Here is an 11,400-nt window from a genome sequence, read left to right on the forward strand (position 1 = left end):
GGCCGGATTTAGCCAAGGGTGACTAAGGATGATATAAAGGCAAAAATGCTCTCTTTATATTCAATTTCCAAAGTATTTACAAGGTGTGGTGCCTAGGGTATTTATAGGAGTGGGAGGCATCGAGGGTTGCATTTAGGGTGCCAAATGCACACAAAATGAAACCCAAATTAACCCTAGATGCAATTTGGTGGCAAAGGATGGAATCTTTGGGTTTAGTTAGGCTACATCTAGGTGCATGATAAGACCATGCAACCTTTGCCCTCCACTTGGGCCTAAGCCTTTCTAAGTCCAAAATCATGTCCAAACACCACCAAAAATGCGTCTAGCTCCCTAATTAAATACCTTAGCCCAAAATTAAAAACCTATGATCTAAAGCACCCCATAATACAAGGGTAAAATGGGAAATACAAAAGAAAATAAATCTTATGACTAAGATACCCCAAAATACAAGGGTAAAATAGGAAATTAAAGACAAGGGCAAAAATAGGAATAAAAATAAATGCTATAAAAACTTAGGAGCTAAGGCCCAAAAGTAGGCTTACTCCTCCTATGGTTTTTCAACACTAACCCATTCCTCTTGCCTCCTTCAATATATCACCTCTTGGTCTTCTTGGCCTTAGTGTTATTCCATCATTCCCTCCCTCTTGAAAAGGATTTGACCTCAAATCAAAAGTTTCTTCATGGTGGGCCTGTTGACCAACAAAAACATAAAAATAAGCATTAAAGGTGACAGTATATGATAGAAATGGAAAGTGTATCCTAAGAGGAGTTCCACTAAAAATGCTAAAAAGATTGTCTAAACTAAAAGGACTAGACCCTCTAATGCTAAGGATAGGATCCTCCCCATGGTGAAGTCTACGTGTATAACTAAAACCTAAAAAGGTAAAAAGACTAAAACTATAGCGCACTAATGTATTAGTCCTAAAAACTAAAATATCTTGTTGGAGGTGCCCAATGTAATGACCTAGGTATGTATTGGAAAATAAAGAAAACTTAACTAAAAAATTACCTAAACAACTTTGTATTGCATAATTTGTTAGATACATATGAGAAAAAGGTGTTAAGAGGAGTCTAGAAAACTCATATAATCTAAGTTTGTCTTGTAGGGAAGTAACCAAGTTAAGTTCAAATAAGTTTGAACTTCCCTTAAGATCAAAAATAGAAAATAGGACACCATGAGATGTATCCAACAAATCATACAAATCTAAAGTTGGGTGATTTATGAAGGGAACTAAAGTGGAAAGAGTCTTAAAGAAGGAAGGCTTATCTTCCTTGGGCACCACCAAGGAAGTAGCACAAGAAGTGGGACTAAGTGAAGTCCACTTCTTCTTCACTAAATCTTGAAGTTGAGATTCTTTTTCTTTAAAAAGGATTTGTTTTTTAATCTCTACTTCATGACTAGTGACAATGTGAGATAAAGAGTTAAGGTCTTGATGAATGAAGAAAGTCTTTTTTAAATCATTTTCAATAGTAAAATGACTTTCTTTAAGCATAAGCCCTTTGGAAGAAACATTATCCTCCTTATTATTCTCTAAGAGTATTGTTTGTTTTCCATTTTCTAACCACTCTTTAACCTTCTCTATACTTTTCTTTATTTTTTCTTTCTTTTCTATTTTCTTTTCTCTTTCTTTCCTTCTAAGTTCCTCCTCTCTTGTTGTATTTTCTTCCTCATGCATACTCCTAGGAACTCTAACTTCTTTGCCTTTTTGAGATCTAGTTGGAACAATCCTAGGTTGGGATCCACTAGTTTCTCTCCCCTCAACTAATTTTGCAAGTAGGTGTTTCATTTCCTTATTATTCCTTGCATTTTCTTTTTCCCTTTTTCTAATTTCTTCCTCTCTTTTTATGTTTTCCTCTTCTTTTTTTCTTAGGTACTCTTTCAATTCCCTAAGTTCATCCCTAACACTAGACCTAGTACTACAAGAATTATGACCATGTACACTAGAATGATCACTCATCTTTGATCAAGAAAAGGTTTTCACAAATTTGTTTTCAAAAGGTTGGTAAAAAGGTTTTCACAAAGAGTTAGTGATAAAAAGGTTTTCACAAAAGGTTTTCAAGGTGCAAGATTGGTATGAAAAGGCCTAAGTGTACAAAGTGAACTATCAAGGGAGGTGGACTACAAGGAATCACTTAAAAACCAAGCCTTTTCAAGTAAGAATCACTAATCCTTTTCACACTTTTCTCACAAAACAATTTTTTCATAAAGTTAAGTGTGTGTGTGTGTGTGCACGACCCCCTAATAGGCAAATTGTAGCCTTCTAAAAACGAAACAAGCAAGGTAAAAGCAATTATACTACCAAAGCTATAAAACATGCAAAGAAAGCAATTAAAGCATGTGCTAGTCGGATTTCCTAGGGTGGGAGCTTGAAGTGACCTTGGTGGTATTCAAGCCACTCCCACAAGCACTACTCGAATTACCCTAGGACTAAGAGGTTTAAAATGGCCAATTACAACCCAAAATGAATGAATGTAAAGGCCCAAAATACAAAAAGACCAAAAATTTAATCGAGAAAGAACAAGTAAGAAAAGAAAATTTTGAGTCCCCAAGTCTTCAAATCTCCACCCCTTCACAATGAACACCCAAGGTTAGCCTTTCAATGGTGTTTGCACTCTTTGATTTAGTGTAATCCTCCAAAGCTTCTTGGACTCAAATCGAACAGCTCCTCCACTCAATCCGCCAAGAAAGGGTGTGGTGTTTAGAAGCTTCCCTCACCTAGGTCAAGAAGAAACCAAAACCCAAGAGTACAAGAGGCCAAGAAAGAAAAACTAAAAAGGTACAATTAAAAAGGCTAAACTCAAGTGGAATTTGATAAGACAAACTTAAGAGTAGAAAGAAGACACAAAACTAAAATTAAGGCACATTAAAAAAGGTAAGCACACAAGAGAATAAGTCCTAGAATGACACTAGAATGGAATTTATCAAATAGGCTTAATTTAATGTCTCATTCAGCCATTAAGTTTTTTCCATAAGTCCAAAATAACTCCAAGTGTCACGGTATGAAAATTTGGTCCAAAAAAACTCCACAAGTCTACCAAAGGTTCCCTTTTTCTTTTGTCTTTGATTCTTTGGTTCCTTTTTAGGCTTGGATAGGTTCAATTTTATGTCCAAAGGTTCAGCCACAATATCCTTTTTTTTGATTTTGTACTTTTCCTTAGCTTGGGTTTTACACTTGTGAAAGTTGATTTGATTAGCAATTGTTTGGAGTATCCTGCATTGTAACTTATGATGGCTCAATGAGATAAGATTTGAGTATTTTCTTAAAGTTTTAGTGTGAAAAAGTACAGCAACAAAATATGCACATCAAAGTTATATTTTCACACTCAAATCATCAAACAACATATAGGCATGTAAGTGCATTAGGAAATAGTCAAGAATGGCCGAAAATTTTAAAGCAAGAATGTGTAAAGGATATAATCACACATGATATTTTAGTGATATGGAACATGCTAGAACTAATTAGCATGCATGATTGACTTCTCTAAAGCACATATAAGTCACGGCCAATTCATCAAACACATGGCATGCATGTCATATTTTTTCTCATTTTAATGGTTAAGCATAAAAACTTGAAATTTTTTTTTCAAGGTAGTTCAAAGAGACAAGCTTATGACAAAACCGGATGGATTAAAAAAATAAAAACTTTAATGTATAACATGCAGCCCAAAATTTCCAGCAACTCAAAAATTTAAAGAAAAAGGAAAGAACCTAAATAAGAAAGCCTAAAATGCCAAGATAATTCACAAGGAAGATGTGGTATGAATCAACACAAGAAAGAAGATTTATGGATCATCAAAATATGGCAATTATGATTATTCATTTAAGCACACTTAGAAGACATTCAAGGAAGACATGACATGACCGAAAATATTTAGAGACAAAGAAAGTGTTACCCTTGAAGAACCAAGGCTCTAGATACCACATGATGGCATCCTAGCTTGCATGAACTTGAGATGATGAGCAAGGGAGAGGACGCCTACTCCAAGGATCAAGTCCTTCAAGGGTGATGCGTGATTTAGAGAAGGAATAAGGCGGAATGGACGAAAATGGAGAGTGTGGGTGAAGTGTTTGATGAAAGGTTTGAGAGGGCACTCTAGGATTTGGCTCACTTCAAGGTAGATGAAGGCCACTTCTAGGGTTTTGCTCTCAAGGTGGAGATAGGATGGGTGGTGGCCGGATTTAGCCAAGGGTGACTAAGGGAATGATGGAATAAAACTAAGGCCAAGAAGACCAAGAGGTGATATATTGAAGGAGGCAAGAGGAATGGGCTAGTGTTGAAAAACCATAGGAGGAGTAAGCCTACTTTTGGGCCTTAGCTCCTAAGTTTTTATAGCATTTATTTTTATTCCTATTTTTGCCCATGATGGCATCCTAGCTTGCATGAACTTGAGATGATGAGCAAGGGAGAGGACGCCTACTCCAAGGATCAAGTCCTTCAAGGGTGATGCGTGATTTAGAGAAGGAATAAGGTGGAATGGACGAAAATGGAGAGTGTGGGTGAAGTGTTTGATGAAAGGTTTGAGAGGGCACTCTAGGATTTGGCTCACTTCAAGGTAGATGAAGGCCACTTCTAGGGTTTTGCTCTCAAGGTGGAGATAGGATGGGTGGTGGCCGGATTTAGCCAAGGGTGACTAAGGATGATATAAAGGCAAAAATCCTCTCTTTATATTCAATTTCCAAAGTATTTACAAGGTGTGGTGCCTAGGGTATTTATAGGAGTGGGAGGCATCGAGGGTTGCATTTAGGGTGTCAAATGCACACCAAATGAAACCCAAATTAACCCTAGATGCAATTTGGTGGCCAAGGATGGAGTCTTTGGGTTTAGTTAGGCTACATCTAGGTGCATGATAAGACCATGCAACCTTTGCCCTCCACTTGGGCCTAAGCCTTTCTAAGTCCAAAAACAGGTCCAAACACCACCAAAAATGCGTCTAGCTCCCTAATTAAATACCTTAGCCCAAAATTAAAAACCTATGATCTAAAGCACCCCATAATACAAGGGTAAGATGGGAAATACAAAACAAAATAAATCTTATGACTAAGATACCCCAAAATACAAGGGTAAAATAGGAAATTAAAGACAAGGGCAAAAATAAGAATAAAAATAAATGCTATAAAAACTTAGGAGCTAAGGCCCAAAAGTAGGCTTACTCCTCCTATGGTTTTTCAACACTAACCCATTCCTCTTGCCTCCTTCAATATATCACCTCTTGGTATTCTTGGCCTTGGTGTTATTCCATCAATCTCCCTGCCATACCTTTACCATAGGGGAAGAAGGCATGAGGTTTGCCATTAACTATAATAGACGTATTAGTAGACTTAATACCATAGTAGACACTCAATTAGAAAGAAACAATTAGTAAAACTAAAAGCTTTAAAACATTAATAAGAAAGTTACAATCTAATATATCAAAAGTATTTGGAATGTCAATTTTCAAAGCAATGATACCAAGAAAGTTTTTCTTCTCAAGAAAATTGTGGCAGACTACCTTTTGCGCACTACAAGAATGCACGAAAGTAGCGTTGGCCACACAACATCGGACGTGGAGCAGACGCATATAGCATCGGCTAAGGCAACTGTAGACAGACAATAAACAAAAATAATGTAATTTTTTTGTATTATTTATAATTATTTGATTTGCGTTGGTTAAAGCAGACACTAAATAATAAATTTTATTTTAATATATATTATAATAGATGTTAGTGTCGATTTAGCCAACTCTATATCTTTTTAAAAATTTATAATTATGTATTTTTTTTATTATTTTGTAATTATTTCGTTTGCGTCAGTCAAAACAGACGCTAAATAATAAATTTTATTTTAATATATATTATAATAGATGTTAGTGTCGGTTTAGCCAACTCTATATATTTTTAAAAGTTTATATCCATGGATGAAACCCATTTGTCAATTAGTTTGTTTTATAAAAAATAATATATTAAGTATTAGTGTCCGTTTAGCTGACACAAAGAATTGGAAATTATTAAACAAACTAATTATAATAATATAACTTGAAAAGGGTCGAAATCACTCGTAAAACCTTTCGCACATTAAACAAAACCCGCGCCTGAATGACTCACAGCCCTTCTTCATCTACCCTAACTCATCAATTCTCCCTTTCTCGGAAGAAAAACATGAACCGTGAGCCCTAGTATGGCTCATGCCCCTTCTGTATTCACTCTTAATGAGCCCTAACTTGTAAAATTTTCCCTTCCCAAAAGCAGAATATGAACCCTAAGTCCTAATGTGGCTGACGCCCCCTTCCCAGCAACACTCACGACCGTCGCCACTCTTCCCAGCAACACTCACCTCTTGACTTGGTCCTGATTGAGGCTCGAGCTCTTCTCCTCGGACAAAATCCTACTAGTTTCCCAAAACCCTAAGTTGGATAACAAAGGTATTTTTCACTTTTCTTCTAAACTTACCTTAGAAAAAATGTTCTTTTTGTTTAGTTACTATTTTTTATTTTTGTTTTAATATGTGTTGGATTTTAAATTTTGTACATTTCGTGGGGGACTAGGGGTTGAGGTTAAGGGACAATATTGTATACCGGATCAATATTGTATATTGAGGAAGTGGCCATGTGTTACGTGTAAAGTATGAACTAGGAATTCTTACTGAATTCGAAGAACAGAGAAAACAGTGAACTTTGAATTTTGTCCGCTATTCTACTCTCTTGTCTTTACATAATAGGAATGCAAATGCTAGATTAATTGACACACAGAAATTTCATGTATAAATTTCCATCATATTTGATAGTTATAGAATGTTTTCTTTATCTGATTTTAGACCTAGAGCTGCCCTGAAGTTGTTATTTCTATTTTGGTCACTTGGTTCAAGTCTGGTGCTTACTATTTTTAGTTTGTTAAATCTGAAGTTCTCTGGTTTTTTCCTATATATGCATCTCTTGTCTTGGTGTTTGCTAGCTTAATAAGGATACTGACTTTTAATTAAATGTATAAAGTAGAGTACATTGTTGTTTTTCTTTTTGTCCCTTTAAAGAGTACATATGATGGAAACAAAATATATAATTTTGAATTCTTTCATTTAATATTCACTCAATTTTCTTTATTTAGTGTGCTTATTTTTTATTCCTTTAACTTAATTTCACCCAATTGTGGTCAAATGTCTATAATGACTAGGACAATAAGTCCAATGAGAATAAATTAAAGGCTTACTTAGACTTGGAAGTGAGCCTGAAGATATCAATGTTTTATATCAAAAAGTTAGCAAGGTTAGCACCAAAAAAAAAGTTGAGCCAAAATAATAAGAGAAAAAGGTGTCAACTTTCAAATGGGTTTCTTGATTGTAGACCCCTAAAATTGTCCGGGTCGGAAATAAGACTCGAAGACTCTCGAAGACCAAAGGAAAGTCAGCCGGAAGGACTCCTGGAAGACCCTGGAAGACCCTAGGATGATTATTCGTAGGTTTAGAAGTCTTAGAGTAGCTTAAAATAAAGATGTGGAAGGATTGAAGCCCAATACGGCCTCCCAGAAGTTCAGTACGGCCGTACTGGACAATTTGAACTACAATACGGCCGTACTGAAGCCAATACGGCCATACTGAAGTTTTTGAACTTCAGTACGGCCGTACTGAGACCAATACGGCCGTACTGAAGTTTTTGAACTTCAGTACGGCCGTACTGAATTCAATACGGCCGTACTGTAGTTCAAAACTTCAGTACGGGCCGTATTGATGTCAGAGGTCGTACTGCGCCTCACCCCTATATATAGGACGTCATTTGGACGTCATTCCACACTTTTCCACACTTGGACTCTCTTCTTGAGTATTCTGGGGTTTTTGAGCAGTGTTCTGCCCTAGAATTCTCTCCGAGAGCCGATCCGATGAAGTTCTTGAGTTCTGAGCATTTAGCTTGAGAATTCGAACTAGTCGAAGGGAAATCTTTTTGATTTCCATAGTAAAGATTAATTTTTAGGGAAGGAGCGAGCGAGCATGTAGTGGGAGGGAGCGCCAAAAAGCCTCCTAACATTTGAATATATAAAAGCACGCTTCAAAGGTTTCTTCTTCAAAATCCTTCCTTTTACTGCTTTCTGATTGTTGTATCGCATGTTTAATTTATTCATCATGTAGATATCTTATTCATAACCATTTATAATAAATAGGGGTAATTTAGTAATTTTACACTGTTATTTATAAAATGATCCGTCATAGGGAACCCGAAAGGGGCGTTGTGGGGTGCTAACACCTTCCTCGCACGTAACTGACTCCCTTACCCGACTCTGGTTGTAATGGCCAAAGTTGATTTGCAAAATCAATTGCCTTATCCCTTTTTCCAATGTTTTGAGTAAAACATTGGTGGCGACTCCAAGAACCCTACTTTGCGAAAACCACTAATCCATGGAGGGTCCCGCTTGGGATTAACATGGATTGGTGAATCATTTAATAAAGTTGTTAGTTCGATGAGGTCTCAGTTTGAGAATAAGTCGTTCTAACAATCCACCACTTTTCAAAATTTAAAAGGAGTCCGACCATCGTCGCGAATGCCAAGGTCCGTTTCGGCGGGTGGCGACAGATGGCGACTCCACTAGGGAAGCCTCGAGAGTCAGTCCCATTTAGTGATGGATTATTTCTAAAATAATAGTTTAAAATTACTTCATTACCCCTCACTTGTATGATAACATGCTTTATCTATTTGGCTTTAATAACTGTTGTATTTTTAAATTCTCGCAATTGTTTGAAATACAAACTGCACACGAACCTTTGCACACAACAGTTCCCTCTATACCCGGGGGCATGAGTGGTAAGCCATAGGGAGTGGATGTTAGTACGGCCGGTTGTCGAATGGGCCTAGGTGCCCGTAGACCGTTGTCGAAAAGCATCACTCAAGGTGATAACCATGAACTCAAGTCCGACAGTGCGTTGGAACTTTCCATCGACTTACGACGAGAGGAATTGGGTCCCTATAATGGGGGCACCTTGGGGGCCTCAGACCGGTGAGAACAGTTAGAACCTCCTTGAATATGCACTTTTCTGCAGGATACCCCTACCTCGTGATTCGCTCGTGACTGTTCGTGGATGAGTGAATTGTTTGTGCATTGTTTATGTGACATTGTTTGAGCATACATTGCATTATTTAAACATACAACATTCCCTTTTTAAAATAAGAATAAATAGGAATAAGAATCTTCCATTACATGGTGTTAACATCTACCTTCATCACATTCATATAGGTAGTTTCCCTTTTCACCCAAAAAAATAAAAATACAAAAAAACAAAATACCCAAAAAAGAAAAAGGGTTATTTATCCAAACCAAGCAATATCATGCATCATCTTAGGAGCATTCCGAAAAAATGATAATGCTTAGTTGAATAAACACAATGCATGCATATTCATCGCCATCATCTCATATCATGCATTCTTATCAAAAATCATGGAGGGATCTAGGTTTGCATTTCATACATCCCTCCTAGTAATTCATTAATAAACATTAATAAAAAGAAAGGATCAATCGATGCGTATGTTCAAAGAATGGATTGCACGCCGTTCGTTATCAAGTGTAAGCCAACAACCGTGCCAAGCGAACACACGTCAACTCCGTTGTTGGTAATCAAGACGAACAAAGGGGAAGGTCCAACACCGTTAAGGATCACTACTCCAAGGCCTTTTCCCTACGAATCAAATAAGGCTGTGCCATGGATATACGACATCCATTCTTCTGCCGACAGCGATATCTCTAACATCGCTGGACTTGGGGGCATGACTAGGAGTGGAAGGATCTACACTCCCAAAGATCTTCATGATAAAGCTCCCAAGAATAAAGGGAAAGAAAAAGAAGAGAAAACCGAGGAAAACAAAGAATCCGAGGAGGAGACTGATGAGCTGTTAAAATATATCCGACAGAGCGAGTACTCCATCGTGGATCAACTTCATAAGACGCCAGCAAAGATTACTCTGTTGTCGTTGATCCTATGCTCCGAACCGCATCGACAAGCTCTGTTGAAAGTCTTGAACGAGGCATACGTGTCGCACACTATCTCCCAAGACAAGTTTGAGGGGATTGTTAGTCACATCACGGCTAATGATCACCTCACTTTCACCGATGAAGATATCCCCGCTGAGGGACCGAACCACAACAAGCCCTTGCACATCTCTGTAAAGTGCAAGGAGTATCACATCGCTAAAGTCTTGGTGGATAATGGATCTTCCTTGAATGTGATGCCAAAAAGAACGTTTGATCAAGTGGCAATCAAGGGAGTCCAAATGCGCCCGAGCAACATGATCGTCCGAGCTTTCGATGGTTCTAAAAGGGAAGTGGTGGGAGAGATCAATCTTCCAATCCAAATTGGACCCACCATCTTTAATGTCGAATTCCAGGTGATGGACATTACTCCCGCATACAGCTGTCTCCTCGGCTGACCTTGGATTCATGATGCAAAAGCTGTTCCCTCTACGCTCCACCAAAAAAGTCAAATTCATAGTGGGTGACAAGCTGGTGACTGTACAAGCTGAAGATGACATACTCATCAGCAAGCCATTTGCCATACCTTATGTGGATGCAGCAGAGGAAGCTCTAGAGACCGCCTTCCAAGCATTGGAGATTGCCAATGTTGAAACGTTTCCCCGAGAAATGAAGAAGGTAGCCCATATGCTCACCAAGAACGGATACTTGCCTGGACAAGGACTTGGCAAGGATTCCCAAGGAATTCCCGAGCTACCCGTTATCAAGGATAATCCGGGGAAACAAGGGTTAGGATACAACCCTAATAAAGATCAAAGGACGAAGAGGAACCAAGATCCTTCTCGACGTTCTTTAAGCCAGATCTTTAGGAAGGCCGGTTCACAAGCGTCAAGGCCGGTCGTCGTCATCAAGTGTTCTTCTCCTTCTGATAGGGATGTATAGACCTGATGACTATTAGAGATTACTCCTCGGGGACAGCCCCACCCCCGAGCCTCGATAGGGCACATGTTTCCATTATGATTATAATAAAATCATTCTTTATTCTTTCTTATTGCTTCTTTTCTTGCTTGCAATAAATCTCTAGACCACATTATTTTTAACCCTGTTTGAATAAACATGAATGAGGTTAAAATGGTCTTAATAACAATAAACCCGCATCATTTTTATGTGGAAGTGTGTATGACAACTTGGAGCACCTTTCCTTGGCCTCGACAAGTGCCATCATGGATAAAAAGAAATCCTTTAAAATAAAAGAAGCTCGGCAGGAAACCCAAAAAGGGGGCTGCGCAAAAATAAGAGCAAAAGACCCGCTAGGAATCCCACGAAAGGGTGACCTAGGCAAAAGTTAGGGTTGCAAAAATGAACAAAAAAAAAGTCCGCTAAAACGCCACAAAAGGGTGTTTTAGGCAAAAATAAGGACAATCAAAAAACAAAAGAAATCCATGATGGTACCATGAGCCGAATTCAAAAAAGGTTCA

Source organism: Cajanus cajan, chromosome 3 (assembly GCF_000230855.2).
Source record: "Cajanus cajan strain Asha chromosome 3, NIPB_CcT2T_4, whole genome shotgun sequence".
Taxonomy (NCBI): Eukaryota; Viridiplantae; Streptophyta; class Magnoliopsida; order Fabales; family Fabaceae; genus Cajanus; species Cajanus cajan.